Source organism: Neolamprologus brichardi, chromosome 7, assembly GCF_056152115.1.
Source record: "Neolamprologus brichardi isolate AB-2024 chromosome 7, ASM5615211v1, whole genome shotgun sequence".
Classification (NCBI taxonomy): Eukaryota; Metazoa; Chordata; class Actinopteri; order Cichliformes; family Cichlidae; genus Neolamprologus; species Neolamprologus brichardi.
In genome coordinates, this window is record NC_142110.1 from 24,861,997 (window position 1) to 24,867,998 (window position 6,002).

Genomic DNA, 6,002 nt, shown 5'->3' on the forward strand with positions numbered 1-6,002 from the left:
ATTAATCTCTAGAACAAAACATAACAACAGTATCATAAAAGATGTACATCCAGTCATCCATCTGCAATACTCATACTCAATGTATCACCTTCAAACTCCCAAAGCTAGTGAAGATGTGCACTATTTGTCCTGTCAGACAATCAATGAGAGAGCCAAGTTCAGCTCTGGCAGTAAGCTAATTGATTGCACTGGTCTGCTTTTGAACTGCTGCTGGTAGTTCATTTGGGCCACTGTGCAGTAATCACTCACAATAGATTATATTTCATCATCACATAGTGGCTCAGTTATACCCTTCAACTGAAAAACAAATCAAGTACCTGTAAACAATAAGGATTGGCTGTCTATTGTATTATGCTCACTAAAAACAACATGTGCTGAAGTTACATCATGTGCTAAAAACATAGTTTTTCCTCTAACATCTTTTGCAGTGACTCAATCAGAAGTTTGTTAAAGTCGTGCTTTTTTTTTTTTTTTTTTTTTAAATCTGACAAGTTATAAACTTCATAGGTAAACATTTACAATTTACCAAGTTCTTGTAGTCTTGGTACTCCGGAGTCACTTTTCTCATATCAATATAAAACTTTCAGTTGCTTAGCAAAAGTGGCCATTTTAACTTTGAACAGGATGACAATTTTTTATTTATAAATTTTTTTAATCCTGTGAGTTCTTGAGAGTGAGGACAAAACTTCATTTGGGGCCTCTGCACCTTCTACAACCCTCCCACCCCACCCCAATATCTGCTGCAGATGAGGAGATCAGCAGGGTGTGAAATGGCCATGGTGATTGCTCCGAGGCCATAGGGCCTCTAGCCCATTCACAGCCTGTCAACTCTCTAATAGAGCCAGAGGAGATTGGAGACAACCCCACAGTTACCAGTGCCACCACCATTATTGCCACCATGCTGTTAAAAGTATAATGCGTTTTAGAAATGGAACGGATTTTCTACCAGTTTCCTACAGTATTCAAGAATTAAATAGATGTTCCCATTCTATTTTAAGTTTGATCTCAAAGAAGAGGGTGATTTAGTATGGTAGCCCTTCCTTTTAAAGTTGCCTTATTATTACGTACCAAGTAAAATATGGTAATTTATAGTGTAGAATAGAACAAGAATAGAATAGAACAGATAGAAGTAAAAATATCAGAGCTATACCAAGACCAGCGATAAGAGAAACCAAATAAAAATTATATTGTTTTAATTTTGGATTGGATGATGACACAAATTCTAGTGAAGTAGCTGCAATTGTGTGAAAGAAGGGATACGATAATTAAATTAATATGACATTTTTGCTCTGACAGCAGCCCTTAAGCAATTATTTTTATAGTGATGATGAAAACATACAAATTTGAATTGTATTATAAAACAAAAGGAAGTGTATGTGAACTATTCCATCAGATAATTTGGACTAAGTGAGCGAAATCTTGAAATGATGACAGATCACTGACATTTTGTATCTACTCTGACTGTGCAAACTTGAGCCTTGAATTAAAAATGAATTGCCGTTAAAATATGTCATAACAGAAATGACTTGATCTAAGAATTAGATTTAGTTTCAGAGTGGCCTTCACAGAGTAAGTTGTGCATAGCGGACAAAAAAGTGGGCCAGGCTTCTTTTTGATGTGTGGAGTGTAAATACAGCCCTTCACCCCCCCCTTCATCTAATTGTAACTGTGTTGTTTTCATATTGTTGAGTCTCAGAGATGTATAATTTATCACACAAATAATCTGGAACAAAACAAACTCTCCTCTCAGCTCCCGAGAGCCCAAGCATCTAATGAGTTCACTCCATAAAATATTCATACCTCTGCAAATTATACTATCACTTTCCCTGCAATATACACAAGTGCACACACACACACACAAAGAGCTGTCCAACATCCCATTGGATATAATGGCAGGTTGTACAACCTTAAAAGCGCATTGATCACTGTCAAACAACAACAATGTATTCTTTCTTACTTTACGTCTGTGACTTGACTTAATAAAGACATCAGTTACTCATATTGATCCAGATCTCATTTAAAGTCTTCTCAAATGTTTGGACCCTCATCTTATTGACCAGGGTCATGCAGACCCCAGCGGTATTTTTGTGTGTGTTATATTTCATAGGTGTGGGTTTTTTTTTAAAATAATTTCCTTTTTTTAAACTTTGCAAATCAGTTTGTATCTAATAAAGCCACATCATTGTTTTCTATTTCTGCTTTGATTAGTGCTTGAAAAAATGTTCTGGCCAGAATAGCGAACCTGAAATTGATAGTTTCCAGGGAAAGGAAAAAACAGGGACTGTACTTTTTCTCAAAAGCTATTCAAACACTTACATTTCTGCAGGTGATTAATCCAAATTTGCACTGATGAGTTTTTAGATAGTGTACAATTAGAAAGATTTAATAGTAGTAATTAGGAATTAGTAGTAATGTTAATATCTCAGACATATTACCTTGAATTAAAACAAAATTTTTAAAAGAACTTAAAAATTCATCTCTCAACTAAGGTTTTATACTTTTTGGTTTTTGTCCTGTAAATCAAAATGTTACAGCAGTAAACAAATAAGATTTTACAAAAGTACTTTTTTTTCTCCACCTCGTTCTTTTCACCTGGTTTTAGATTTTCTCATGTTAGAAATATGAGGAAATATTATTTCCAAGCAGCGGGAAAGTTGAAGGTGCTATTTTCATCCAGTCACAGCCAATTATGACCTGGCCATCAAGAGATGAGAAGTGGAAGAGCAGGGAAAGAAATCAGATGAGGTTTTTTTCATTTCATGCTGAGAGCCTGCCACCCTCCACCAACACCTATTTCTCTTCGAGGAGAGAATCCAAAAATCCAAATCAGGAAACCATCTCTCCTCTTTAAAAAGAATTCAAATGCCAAGGGGCTTCTACAAAAAGCCCAGGTGACAAAAGATTGAGCACTTGCTTCAGCATCATGGCGGCAGTGAGGGAATGACTGAATTTCATTAAGATAGACTCCAACACTTTTGTCTCATTAGCAGATCAGGAATCAGGGGACGAGGCAGAAGGAAATTGCACTCAGAGTGATCACACAGGTAACCACTTGCCCAAGCACTTGTTGATTGGTTAATTAGTGTGTTGTCAATCAGCCAGCTCTTGCAGTGCACTCTCCCCATAATTAAAAGGTAAGAAGAAGGCTTCTAATAAAGCCTGCAGCTTCTTCTCTTTTACCCTGTAAAGCTATTATGGTAAAACCTGGACTGAGTACAGTGAGGAGTAATGCACACACATAAGTTAAAGTATGTATAACACTATAAGGATATGTGAGAATACTTTATGAAGCTCATACTTGATAAGGTTTGAGCTGGCAAAAAAAAAGTCCTATTTAGAGATTTAAAAAGGACAAGCAAAGAGAAAAAAGACAATTATAAAAGTGTTTGGTTACAGTTCATTTCAAAGTTTATTGCTGGATTTAGAATCAGTCATACAGGTGTGGCAGTTGAACAGCCAATCATAAGGGGAATACAAAGGCTTAAATAGGTGATTGCAGCCAGGTGTGGGGACTGCTTCCTGCCATTGTCCTGGACTCTGGTTCGGCTCCCTTGTGGGTTGAACTGATTTATACTTTTGCCTGGTGAGCTGAAATAGTGGACTTTTTTTAATAGTTTTACCCACTCCAGTGTTTTGTTTTGTACTGGTATATTTCCATTTAGTAATTTGTAGGTGCCATAGCTAACTTATGTTTTGTTTTTTCAGGAGCACTGACTGCTGTTTATTCTGGGATTTATTTATTTTTTTTTAGCTTTCATTTGAAGTATTGTTTATTTAGCTATTTAATAACTGTGTTTTTCATATTTGTTGTTCTGTCCTCTTTGTTTTTACTGCTGTGGCAGGTGGCTGCCTCCAGCTCTAGGCTTTGTTGATATATTGGGAGCAGTTTGTTCACTAATGGAATACTCCAGGTATCTCAGCAGTGGTTGGTTTTATTTATTTTTTTTTTTAACTACATATTTTAGCAGAATTCTTAATAGCCAGTTGGCAAATACAAATGAACTGAATTATATTAACCCAGTTTTATGCCAGTTTTAAGCATAATCCCTCACAGCTCAGACTTATGCAAAGTGCACACTAAATAGATTTTACCAGAGTTCTTGATTTAAAAACGTATTTTTTCAACTAAAGGCATCACTTCAGACTAAAGTTCCTTTCTGTGTTTTAATTTCCTTTTTACCTCGATGAGGAAGGAATTAAACTTGGCACACTTTGTGAAACCATGATTATTTTGTTGCAGCAGCGCTTCTAGCCAATAAATCGTATGCTATTGGCGTTATTTCCCTTGAAATGGTGGCACATTTGTAAGGAAAATGCATTTTTGGGTTGAGCGTAAGATGTGAGTGTATGCACTATGTTCTATGAAAAACGTGCACAATCTTTCTTTACTCTGATATTGACTCATGTTCATCATTTATTGGACTGGATGATTAGTCATATTGGTAACATAACAATTTATTGAGTTAATGGTCCCTCTGCATGTAGAGGAACCACAAGTATGGAACCGCCTCCTGATGGTTACCCACTGTGGGATGGCATCTCATCAACCAGAATAAGATTGTGTTATGTGAACTTGTGGCCTTAACATTAGCTGTATTGTCCCTGTAACAAGGAAAATATTGAAAGTGGGTTGTGTTTTTAACCTTCCAATCCCCCAGAATTTTTAGACTTGATCAGTCCTCCAAATTGTCCTCCAAATCCTCCTCCATACACATGAATGCACATTCACTTTTATCCTTACCTCTTGGCTTAAGTGAAAGAAAACAAAACACAAAAACTTGAACTGAAAACTGTACTCTGACAAAGATATTGGTTAGGGCTTGAGTGGTGCTGCATCAGACACCATGATTTTTACATAGTATAACAGGAATTCAACTGGTGCTGACAGGAAGAAGATTTCAGCAGAATTTTTGTCAGAATTTTAGAGAAACTGTTTCAGCTTTTTAGATTTCACTCTGGAGTAAATAAGTTTCATGACCTTCAACACATACAAACAGATGCAAGCTGGTTGATTCAGCCAGCATCGTATATTCAGCAGTGGCAGCTGCATTGTTGTCAACACGTGTTAGGTTTATTGATTAGCTAGAAATTGTTAATTATCCATCCAAACGGGTAATTAACAATTTCCAACCTCAAAGACATTTAAACCCCTAACCCTGTCTACTACTCAGCTGGGCAATAAAATATCTGCTTCTAATTGGAGGATAATGAGTCATCAGAAAACATTTATGAGGGACGGCTGTCAAAACTGAACCGGCAATGATAATAAAAACAAACGGCAGCCACAGTTTGAAGAATGGAGCAGAATGACTTTTCATTTGTGTAATCGTAGTCTTTCAAAGTAGTTTTTTTTTTTTCTTCTTCTAGTGAATGCATACTCACAGTGCAAATGAGTGCAATTAAATATTGAATGAAATTATATTTTCTCACTTGAAAAATTAGTGCAGTAATTTGTGGAAATGGTTCTTCCTTCTTTTGTGACATTTTAGTGTTCAGTTAACACTTAAATTGGTCAGACTTCATATTGAAGGCATGTGGAAAATGTAGTAGACCTGACATTAAAATCAAAAACAACATCCACAGCAGAGTTGAGGTCAGGCAGACTTTGGAAGCTCCAGCTCTTAAAGCACAACTTCTATCCACATTATCAGAAGAAGCACGTGTCTCTATAAAGTAGTGCAACTTTGTGATTTGTGTTGTCTAACAGTGTCATGGAGATGTAGTATATTGAATGAATAGATGACTTATCCCTGTCCCCAAATGGCTACAATGCATTGAGTTCTGCATTTATTATTCTTGTTTGTGTTAATAAGACGTATTTCCTTTAATCAGCTAAGGTGCAATGGCGCCATCTAATGGTCACTTGGTGATATACAGGCAAGTTGCTGAACTTGTTTACTCAAATTTTTTATTTTCAATATAAAAACTTGTCAGTATAAGAAGTACTATAAAACCAGGCAAACAGCCTTGATTTGTCTTTTCTTGTAAAGTCTGAATGAAAA